Source organism: Bubalus kerabau, unplaced genomic scaffold, assembly GCF_029407905.1.
Source record: "Bubalus kerabau isolate K-KA32 ecotype Philippines breed swamp buffalo unplaced genomic scaffold, PCC_UOA_SB_1v2 scaffold_30, whole genome shotgun sequence".
Taxonomy (NCBI): domain Eukaryota; kingdom Metazoa; phylum Chordata; class Mammalia; order Artiodactyla; family Bovidae; genus Bubalus; species Bubalus kerabau.
The window spans coordinates 2,498,689-2,510,256 of record NW_026577884.1 but is presented as its reverse complement, the minus strand read 5'-3'; positions in this window follow the sequence as shown (position 1 = coordinate 2,510,256).

Genomic DNA, 11,568 nt, shown 5'->3' with positions numbered 1-11,568 from the left:
CGTGTTGTGCCTTCACCCACAGGGTTGCCTTCGAAGAGGGGTCCGGGCCTCGGGTCCGTCTCAAGAGCGGACCGGGGAATCGGGGGCGTTCGGCATGTGGCCCCACCCACGTGGCTCGTCTCGAATTTCCTCGTGATACCGGCCTCATCCTGAGGTGCGCCGGGAAGGCCGGGAACCCCTTCCAGACCACGCAGGGGAATCGCCTCTCCTGTCGCGATCAGGAGGGGAGAAGGGGCTCAGAGGAACTGGTGCCGGGACCCTCGGTGTTCCCCTCGGGGGACCCCGGCGTGTCGGGGGACTTTTTGGGGTCGCAAGAAGGCTGTCAGGGACCGTTTCGCCCTTCAGGGCAGAACAGGGGACTTCCCTTGAGACGCCGTGGCGGGCAAGGGCATCATCTTGCCAAGAGGTGGGAACCACGTGGTTTTTCTCGAGTTGCGGCGGCATTCTCGAGTGACGACGGGGATCTCAGCCTTCCCCTTGGGTTGGCCCTGGGAAGCCCAATCTTCCCCTCGGGTTTCGAGCGAAAGCTGGGGGTTGCGCTCGAGTCACTGCAGGGCCGAAGAGACCTCACCTAGGCGTGTGTCCGGGACCTAATATTCCTCTCCAGGGAAGGCAGGGATCTCGGGGTTGCATTCCAGGCTCCCCCGGGGAGTCAGGCCTCGTCTGGAGGGGAAGCCAAGGTCTCCGCTCTCCTCTCGAGTCGCGACGCGGGTCTCTTCGAGCCCCCTGAGCGGCCTCAAGGGAGTCCAGCCTCCTCTTCCGTTTGGAGAGAGGACCCGGGATTGCTCTCCAGGCCATGCAGGAAAAGAAGGCCCTCAGCTCGCGAGGACGGGGCCGTCTCAGGGGTTTCCTCGAGCTGTGGCGCCCGTGGGGGTTTTCTCCTGAGGCACGACGAGGATCTCAGGGAGCCTCTCGTGCGGCGCCAGGGAAGTCAGGTCTCCATGCGCGTGGCGAGGGGGAGCGCGTCCTGGCTCTCGAGTCACGGGAGGGGACTAGGGCCTCGAGACGCGTTGAAGAAGGACTCTCGAGGTCTTTCTCGGGGGGCGGCGGGAAACCTTCGTGTCCCTCGCCTTCTGCCGGGGACCTTAGGGAACTTGCCAGGGTGCCTCTGAGAGGCGAGGGATCCTGTGGAGGTGGCGGGGCACCTCGGGACTCCGCTGGGTCTGGCGCAACGGAAGAGGGCCTCACCTCTAGGGGAGGCAGGAACCTCAGGCTTCCTCTCCGTTTCGGACTCCGACCGCAGGGTCCCTGCAGGGTTGGGACAGGAGAGTCAGGCCTCGTCTTGTCTGAGGAAGGGAACCCCCCTGGCCTCTCGAATTGCTCAGGGGGTCTCAGGCCCCTCGTCGAGCTGTGTGTGGAACCCGCGGGTCTTTGCGGACGATGCACGGGGGTGGCAGTGCCCCTTCGTGTTGTGCCTTCACCCACAGGGTTGCCTTCGAAGAGGGGTCCGGGCCTCGGGTCCTTCTAAAGAGCGGACCGGGGAATCGGGGGCGTTCGGCATGTGGCCCCACCCACGTGGCTCGTCTCGAATTTCCTCGTGAGACCGGCCTCATCCTGAGGTGGGCCGGGAAGGCCAGGAACCCCTTCCAGACCACGCAGGGGAATCGCCTCTCCTGTCGCAATCAGGAGGGGAGAAGGGGCTCAGAGGAAGCGGTGCCGGGACCCTCGGTGTTCCCCTCGGGGGAACCCGGCGTGTCGGGGGACTGTTGGGGGTCGCAGGAAGGCTGTCAGGGACCGTTTCGCCCTTCAGGGCGGAACAGGGGACTTCCCTTGAGACGCCGTGGCGGGCAAGGGCCTCATCTTGCCAAGAGGTGGGAACCACGTGGTTTTTCTCGAGTTGCGGCGGCATTCTCGAGTTACGACGGGGATCTCAGCCTTCCCCTTGGGTTGGCCCTGGGAAGCCCAATCTTCCCCTCGGGTTGCGAGCGAAAGCTGGGGGTTGCGCTCGAGTCACTGCAGGGCCGAAGAGACCTCACCTAGGCGTGTGTCCGGGACCTAATATTCCTCTCCAGGGAAGGCAGGGATCTCGGGGTTGCATTCCAGGCTCCCCCGGGGAGTCAGGCCTCGTCTCGAGGGGAAGCCAAGGACTCCGCTCTCCTCTCGAGTCGCGACGCGGGTCTCTTGGGGCCCCCTGAGCGGCCTCAAGGGAGTCCAACCTCCTCTTCCGTTTGGAGAGAGGACCCGGGATTGCTCTCCAGGCCATGCAGGAAAAGAAGGCCCTCAGCTCGCGAGGACGGGGGCGTCTCGGGGTTTCCTCGAGCTGCGGTGCCCGTGGGGGTTTTCTCCGAGGCACGACGAGGATCTCAGGGAGCCTCTCGTGCGGCGCCAGGGAAGTCAGATCTCCATGCGCGTGGCGAGGGGGAGCGCGTCCTGGCTCTCGAGTCACGGGAGGGGACTAGGGCCTCGAGACGCGTTGAAGAAGGACTCTCGAGGTCTTTCTCGGGGGGCGGCGGGAAACCCTCGTGTCCCTCGCCTTCTGCCGGGGACTTTAGGGAACTTGCCAGGGTGCCTCTGAGAGGCGAGGGATCCTGTGGAGGTGGTGGGGCCCCTCGGGACTCCGCTGGGTCTGGCGCAACGGAAGAGGGCCTCACCTCGAGGGGAGGCAGGAACCTCAGGCTTCCTCTGCGTTTCGGACTCCGACCGCAGGGTCCCTGCAGAGTTGGGACAGGAGAGTCAGGCCTCGTCTTGTCTGAGGAAGGGAACCCCGCTGGCCTCTCGAGTTGTTCAGGGGGTCTCAGGCCCCTCGTCGAGCTGTGTGTGGAACCCGCGGGTCTTTGCGGACGATGCACGGGGGTGGCAGTGCCCCTTCGTGTTGTGCCTTCACCCAAAGGGTTGCCTTCGAAGAGGGGTCCGGGCCTCGGGTCCGTCTCAAGAGAGGACCGGGGAATCGGGGGCGTTCGGCATGTGGCCCCACCCACGTGGCTCGTCTCGAATTTCCTCGTGAGACCGGCCTCATCTTGAGGTGCGCCGGGAAGGCCGGGAACACCTTCCAGACCACGCAGGGGAATCGCCTCTCCTGTCGCGATCAGGAGGGGAGAAGGGGCTCAGAGGAAGCGGTGCCGGGACCCTCGGTGTTCCCCTCGGGGGAAACCGGCGTGTCGGGGGACTCTTGGGGGTCTCAGGAAGGCTGTCAGGGACCGTTTCGCCCTTCAGGGCGGAACAGGGGACTTCCCTTGAGACGCCGTGGCGGGCAAGGGCCTCATCTTGCCAAGAGGTGGGAACCACGTGGTTTTCTCGAGTTGCGGCGGCATTCTCGAGTTACGACGGGGATTTCAGCCTTCCCCTTGGGTTGGCCCTGGGAAGCCCAAACTTCCCCTCGGGTTGCGAGGGAAAGCTGGGGGTTGCGCTCGAGTCACTGCAGGGCCGAAGAGACCTCACCTAGGCGTGTGTCCGGGACCTCATATTCCTCTCCAGGGAAGGCAGGGATCTCGGGGTTGCATTCCAGGCTCCCCCGGGGAGTCAGGCCTCGTCTCGAGGGGAAGCCAAGGACTCCGCTCTCCTCTCGAGTGGCGACGCGGGTCTCTTGCAGCCCCCTGAGCGGCCTCAAGGGAGTCCAGCCTCCTCTTCCGTTTGGAGAGAGGACCCGGGATTGCTCTCCAGGCCATGCAGGAAAAGAAGGCCCTCAGCTCGCGAGGACGGGGGCGTCTCCGGGGTTTCCTCGAGCTGCGGCGCCCGTGGGGGTATTCTCCCGAGGCACGACGAGGATCTCAGGGAGCTTCTCGTGCGCCGCCAGGGAAGTCAGGTCTCCATGCGCGTGGCGAGGGGGAGCGCGTCCTGGCTCTCGAGTCACGGGAGGGGACTAGGGCCTCGAGACGCGTTGAAGAAGGACTCTCGAGGTCTTTCTCGGGGGGCGGCGGGAAACCTTCGTTTCCCTCGCCTTCTGCCGGGGACCTTAGGGAACTTGCCAGGGTGCCTCTGAGAGGCGAGGGATCCTGTGGAGGTGGCGGGGCCCCTCGGGACTCCGCTGGGTCTGGCGCAACGGAAGAGGGCCTCACCTCGAGGGGAGGCAGGCACCTCAGGCTTCCTCTGCGTTTCGGACTCCGACCGCAGGGTCCCTGCAGAGTTGGGACAGGAGAGTCAGGCCTCGTCTTGTCTGAGGAAGGGAACCCCGCTGGCCTCTCGAGTTGCTCAGGGGGTCTCAGGCCCCTCGTCGAGCTGTGTGTGGAACCCGCGGGTCTTTGCGGACGATGCACGGGGGTGGCAGTGCCCCTTCGTGTTGTGCCTTCACCCACAGGGTTGCCTTCGAAGAGGGGTCCGGGCCTCGGGTCCTTCTCAAGAGCGGACCGGGGAATTGGGGGCATTCGGCATGTGGCCCCACCCACGTGGCTCGTCTCGAATTTCCTCGTGAGACCGGCCTCATCCTGAGGTGCGCCGGGAAGGCCGGGAACCCCTTCCAGACCACGCAGGGGAATCGCCTCTCCTGTCGCGATCAGGAGGGGAGATGGGGCTCAGAGGAAGCGGTGCCGGGACCCTCGGTGTTCCCCTCGGGGGACCCCGGCGTGTCGGGGGACTTTTGGGGGTCGCAGGAAGGCTGTCAGGGACCGTTTCGCCCTTCAGGGCGGAACAGGGGACTTCCCTTGAGACGCCGTCGCGGGCAAGGGCCTCATCTTGCCAAGAGGTGGGAACCACGTGGTTTTTCTCGAGTTGCGGCGGGATTCTCGAGTTACGACGGGGATCTCAGCCTTCCCCTTGGGTTGGCCCTGGGAAGCCCAATCTTCCCCTCGGGTTGCGAGCGAAAGCTGGGTGTTGCGCTCGAGTCACTGCAGGGCCAAAGAGACCTCACCTAGGCGTGTGTCCGGGACCTAATATTCCTCTCCAGGGAAGGCAGGGATCTCGGGGTTGCATTCCAGGCTCCCCTGGGGAGTCAGGCCTCGTCTCGAGGGGAAGCCAAGGACTCCGCTCTCCTCTCGAGTCGCGACGCGGGTCTCTTGGGGCCCCCTGAGCGGCCTCAAGGGAGTCCAGCCTCCTCTTCCGTTTGGAGAGAGGACCCGGGATTGCTCTCCAGGCCATGCAGGAAAAGAAGGCCCTCAGCTCGCGAGGACGGGGGCGTCTCAGGGGTTTCCTCGAGCTGCGGCGCCCGTGGGCGTTTTCTCCCGAGGCACGACGAGGATCTCAGGGAGCCTCCCGTGCGGCGCCAGCGAAGTCAGATTTCCATGTGCATGGCGAGGGGGAGCGCGTCATGGCTCTCGAGTCACGGGAGGGGACTAGGGCCTGGAGACGCGTTGAAGAAGGACTCTCGAGGTCTTTGTCGGGGGGCGGCGGGAAACCCTCGTTTCCCTCGCCTTCTGCCGGGGACCTTAGGGAACTTCCCAGGGTGCCTCTGAGAGGCGAGGTATCCTGTGGAGGTGGCGGGGCCCCTCGGGACTCCGCTGGGTCTGGCGCAACGGAAGAGGGCCTCATCTGGTTGGGAGGCAAGAACCTCAGGCTTCCTCTCCGTTTCGTACTCTGACTGCAGGGTCCCTGCACAGTTGGGACAGGAGAGTCAGGCCTCGTCTTGTCTGAGGAAGGGAACCCCGCTTGCCTCTCGTGTTGTTCAGGGGAACACAGGCACCTCGTCCAGCTGTGTGTGGAACTCGCGGGTCTTTCCGGACGATGCACGGGGATGTCAATGCCGCTTAGGTCTGTGCCTTCACCCACAGGGTTGCCTTCGAAGAGGGGTACGTCATCGGGTTCTTCTCAAGAGCGGACCGGGGAATCGGGGTCATTCGGCGTGTGGCACCACCCACGTGGCTCATTTCAAATGTCCTCGTGAGACCGGCCTCCTCCTGAGGTGCGCCAGGAAGGCCGGGAACCCCTTCCAGACCACGCAGGGGAATCGACTCTCCTGTGGCGCTCAGGAGGGGAGAAGGGGCTCAGATGAAGCGGTGCCGGGACCCTCGGTGTTCCCCTCGAGGGAACCAGGCTTGTCGGGGAACTTTTGGGGTCACATGAAGGCTGTCAGGTCCCGTTTCTCACTTCAGGGCGGAACAGGGGACTTCCCTTCAGACGCTTTCACGGGCAAGGGCATCATCTTGCGAATAGGTGGGAACCACGTGGTTTTTCTCGAGTTGCGGCGGGATTCTCGTGTTACGACGGGGGATTACAGGCTTCCTCTTGTGTCGGCCCTGGGTAGCCCAATCTTCTATTCTAGTGGCGAGCGAAAGCTGGGGGTTGCGCTCTAGTCACTGCAGGGCCAAAGAGACCTCATCTAGGCCTGTGTCCAGGACCTAATGCTCCTCTCCAGGGAAGACAAGAATCTCGGAGTTGCATCCCATGCTCCCCCAGGGAGTCAGGCCTCACCTCGAGGGGAAGCAAAGGACTCCGCTCTCCTCCCGAGTCGCGACGCGGATATCTTGGTGCCCCCTGAGTGGCCTCAAGGGAGTCCAGCCTCCTCTTCACTTTTGAGAGAGGACTCGTGATTACTCTCCAGGCCAGGCAGCAAAAGAAGGTCCTCACCTCGCGAGCACGGGGGCATCTCAGGGGTTTCCTCGAGCTGCGGCACCAGTGGGGGTTTTCTCCCGAGGCACGACGAGGATCTCAGGGAGCCTCTCGTGCGGTTCCAGGGAAGTCATGTCTCCATGCACGTGGCGAGAAGGAGCGCGTCATTGTTCTCGAGTCATGGGAGGGGACTAGGGCCTCAAGACGCATTGAAGAAGGACTCTCGATGTCTTTCTCGGGTTGCAGCGGGAAACCCTCGTTTCCCCCGACTTCTGCCGGGGACCTGAGGAAACTTCCCAGGGTGCCTCTGAGAGGTGAGGGACGCTGTGGATTTGGCGGGGACTCTCGGGACTCCACTGGGTTTTTTGCAATGGAAGAGGGCCTCATCTCGAGTGGAGGCAGGAACCTCAGGCTTCCTCTCCAATTCTGACTCTGATCGTAGTGTCCCTGCAGAGTTGGGACAGGAGAGTCAGGCTATGTCTTTTCTGAGGAATGGAACTCCGCTTGCCTCTCGAGTTGTTCATGGGGTTTCAGGCCCCTTGTCAAACTGTGTGTGGAATCTGCAGGTTTTTCCAGACGATGCATGGGGGTGTCAGTGACCCTTCGTTTTGTGTCTTCATCCACAGGGTTGCCTTCGAAGAGGTGTCCGGGCATCGTGTTCTTATGAAGAGCGGCATGGGAAATCGGGGTCGTTCAGCATTTTGCACCACCCACGTGGCTAGTCTCGAATTTCCTCATGAAACCGGCCTCATCCTGAGGTGTGCCGCGAAGGTCATGAAACCCTTCCAGACAAAGCAGAGGAATCGACCCTCCTGTGGCGATCAGGAGGGGAGAAGTGGCTCAGATGAAGTGCTGCTGGGAACCTCGGTGTTTCCCTCAAGGGAGACAGGTATGTCGGGTAACTTTTGGGGTCGCATAACGCGTTCCAAGTACCGTTTCGCTCTTCAAATTGGAACGTGGGACTTCTCTTGGGGTGCTCCAGCGGGCAAGGGCCTCATCTTGGAATGACTGGGGAACCACTTGGTTTTTCTCTAGTTGCGGTGGGATATTTGAGTTACCACAGGGAATTCATGCTTCCTCTTGTGTTGGCCCACAAAAGTCTTATCTTCCATTCGAGATTAGAGGAAGAGATGGAGCTGCGCTCTAGTCACTGAAGGCAAAAGAGACCCCACCAAGGCTTGTGTGCAGGACCTAATGTTCATGTCAAGGGGCGACAGGAATCTCGGGGTTGCATTCCAGACTCACCCTGGAGTCAGGCCTCGTCTCGAGGGGAAGCAAAGGACTCTGCTCTCCTCTCGAGTCGGACGGGTATGTCTTGGAGCCCACTGAGTGGCTTAAAGGGAGTCAAACCTCCTCTGGTGTTTGGAGGGAGGACACGGGATTGCTCTCCAGGCAATGCAGGAAATGAAGGCCCTCATCTCCCGATGACTGGGGCGTCTCGTAGGTTTTCTCGAGCTGTGGCCCTAGTGTGGGGTTTCTCACGAAGTAAGACTGGGAGCTCAGTGAGCCTCTCATGTGGTGCCAGGGCAGTCAGGTCTCTATGCACGTGGTGAGAGGGAGCCCGTCATTGTTCTCGAGTCATGGTAGGGGAATTGGGCCTGAAGACGTGTTAAAGAAGGACTCTCGAGGTCTTTCTTGGGTTGCAGCAGGAAACCGTGGGTTCCATCGACTTGTGCCAGTGACCTCAGGAAGCTTCTCAGCGTGCCTCTGAGAAGTCAGGGTCACTGTGGAGTTGGGAGGGGCCTCTCGGAACTCCACTGGGTTTGGTGCAATGGAAGAGGGCCTCATGACAAGTTGAGGCAGGAACCACAGGGTTCCTCTCCTGGCTTCGAATGCGCCGGATCTGACTCGGATCGCAGAGTCCCTGCAGAGTTGGGACAGGAGAGTCAGGCCTCGTCTTGTGTGGAGGAATGGAACTCCGCTTGACTCTCGCGTTGTTCATGGGGTGACAGGCCACTTGTCGATTTGTATGTGGAACTTGCGGGTTTTTCTGGATGATGCACTGGGGTGTCACTGCCCCTTCGTGTTGTGCCTTGTTCCACAGGATTGCCTTCGAGTTGGGTTCTGCCATCGGGTTCTTATCAAGAGCGGACCAGGGAATCGGGGTCTTTTGGCATGCCGCACCACCCACGAGGCTATGTCTCGAATTTCCTCGTGAGACTGGCCTCATCTTGATGTGCGCCAGGAAGGTCGGGAACGCCTTCCAGACAAAGCAGGGGAATCGAACCTCCTGTCGCGATCAAGAGGGGAGAAGAGTCTCAGATGAAGTGGTGCCGGGAACCTCGGTGTTCTCCTCAAGTGAGACTGGTATGTCGGGGAACTTTTGGGGTCGCATCAAGGGTTCCAAGTAACTTTTCGCTCTTCAATACGGAACGTGGGACTTCTCTTGAGACGCTGTAGTGGGCAAGGGCCTCATCTTTCGATGATGGGAGAACCCCGAGGTTTTTCTTGAGTTGGGGCGGGATTCTCGAGTTACAACCGGGAATTCAGGCTTCCTCTTCAACTGGCCCAGGGAAGTCCAGTTTTCATTCGAATTGTGAGTTAGAACTGGGGATTGCTGTCGAGACACTGCAGGGCCAAATAGACCTCATCTAGGCTTGTGTCCAGGACCTAATGTTCCTCTGCTGGGGCGAAAGCGATCTCAGCATTGCATTCTCGACTCACCCGGGGAGTCAGGCCTCGTCTCGAGGGGAAGCCAAGGACACCGCTCTCCTGTCAAGTCGCGACGGGTATATCTTGGAGCTCACTGTGTGGCCTAAAATGAGTCAAGCCTCCTGTGGAGTTTGGAGAGAGGACTCAGGATTGCTCTCCAGGCCATACAGCAAAAGAAGGCCCTCATCTCGTGAGGACTGGGGCGTCTCGTGGGTATTCTCGAGCTGTGGCTCCAGTGTGGTGTTGCTCACGAGATATAATGGGGAGCTCAGGGAGCCTCTCCTTTGGCGCCAGGGAAATCAGGTTTCTATGCGCGTGGCTAGGGGGAGCGCGTCATTGCTCTCGAGTCATGGTAGGGGAATCGCACCTCAAGACGCGTTGAAGAAGGACTCTCGAGGTCTTTTACGGGTTGGGGCAGGAAACCCTTGGTTCCCTCGACTTGTGCCGGTGATCTCAGGAAGGTCTAAGGGTGACTCTGAGAAGTCAGGGATACTGAGCAGTTGGGAGGGGTCTCTCGGGACTCCACTGGGTTCGGTACAATGGAAGAGGGCCTCATCTCGAGTGGAGGCAGGAAACTCATGTTTCCTCTCCTGACTTCCCCTGGGCCAGATCTGACTCAGATCGCAGTTTTGCTGCAGTTCGAACAGGAGAGTCAGGCCTCGTCTTGTGTGGAGGAATGGAACTCTGCTTGCCTCTCCAGTTGTTCACGGGGTGACAGGTCACTTCTCGAGCTGTGTGTGGTACCTGCGGGATTCTCCGGACGATACCCGGGGGTGTCAGTGCCCCTAAGTGTTGTGCCTTCATCAAAAGGGTTATCTTCAAAGAGGTGTCCGGGCATCAGGATCTTATCAAGAGCGGACCGGGTAATCGGGGTCTTTCGGCATGTGTCACCATCCACGTGGCTATGTCTCGAATATCCTCGTGAGACCGGCCTCATCCTGAGATGCACCGGGAAAGGTGGGAACCCCTTCAAGACAAAACAGGGGAATCGACCCTCCTGTCGCGATCAGGAGGGGAGAAGGGGCCCAGATGTAGTGGTGCCGGGAACCTCGGTGTTCTCCTCGAGTCAGACTGGTGTGTCGAGGAACTTTTGAGGGCGCATCAAGGGTGCCAATACCGTTTCGCACTTCAAGACGGAACGTGGGACTTTTCTTGAGACGCTGTAGGGGGCAAGGGCCTCATCTTGGGATGACGGGGGAACCACGTGGCGTTTCTCGAGTTGTGGCGGGATTCTCGAGTTTCGACGGGGAATACAGTCTTCCTCATGTGTTGGCCCAGGGAAGTCCTATCTTCCATTCGAGTTTAAAGGGAGAGCTGGGGATTGCTCTCGAGTCACTGCAGGGCAAAATAGACCTCATCTAGGCTTGTGTCCAGGACTTAATGTTCGTCCCTAGGGGTGACAGGGATCTTGGGGTTGCATACCAGACTCACCCGGGGAATCAGGCCTCGTCTCGAGGGGAAGCAAAGAACTCCGCTGTCCTTTTGAGTCGCGATGGGTATCTCTTGGAGCCCACTGTGTGCCCTAAAGGGAGTCAAGCCTCCTGTGGTGTTTGGATAGAGGACTCGGGATTCCTCTCCAGGTCATGCAGGAAAAGAAGGCCCTCATCTCGCGATGATGGCGGCGTCTCGTGGGTTTTCTAGACTGCTGCGCTAGTGCTGGGTTTCTGACGAGGTACGAGAGGGAGCTCAGGGAGCCTCTCGTGTGGCGCCAGGGAAGTCAGGTCCCCATGAGATGGCTAGTGGGAGTTCGTCATTGCTCTCGAGTCATGGTAGGGTAATCGGGCCTCAAGACGGGTTGAAGAAGGACTCTCGAGGTCTTTCTCGGGTCACTGCATAAAACCCAGGGTTCCCTTGACTTGTGCCTGCGACCTCAGGGAGCTTCTCAGAGTGCCTCTGAGAAGTCAGGGATACTGTGCAGTTTGGAGGGGCCTCTCGAGACTCCTCTGCATTTGGTGAAATGTAAGAGGGACTCATCTCGAGTTGAAGCAGGAACCTCAGTGTTCCTCTCCATTTCTGACTCAGATCGCAAGGTCCCTGCATGTTGGTACAGGAGAGTCAGGCCTCATCTTTTCTGGAGGATGGGACTCCTCTTGCCTCTCGAGTTGTTCTCGAGGTGACAGGCCACTTGTGGAGCTGTGTGTGTAACCTGCCCGTTTTTCCGGATGATGCACAGGTGTGTTAGTGCCCCTTCGTGTTGTACCTTCATACTCAAGGCTGCCTTCCAAGAGGTGTCCGAGCATCGGATTCTTATCAAGAGCGGACCGGGAAATTGGAGTCTTTCAGCAAGTGGCACCACCCACAAAGCTACGTATCGAATTTCCCCATGAGACCGGCCTCATCCTGAGTTGTGCAGGGAAGGTCGGGCCCCCTTGCAGACAAAGCAGGGGAATCGACCCACCGGTCACGATCAGGAGGGGAGAAGGGGCTTAAATGAAGTGGTGCCGGGAACCTCGGTGTTCCCCTTGAGTGAGACCGGCGTGTTGGGGGACTTTTGGGGTC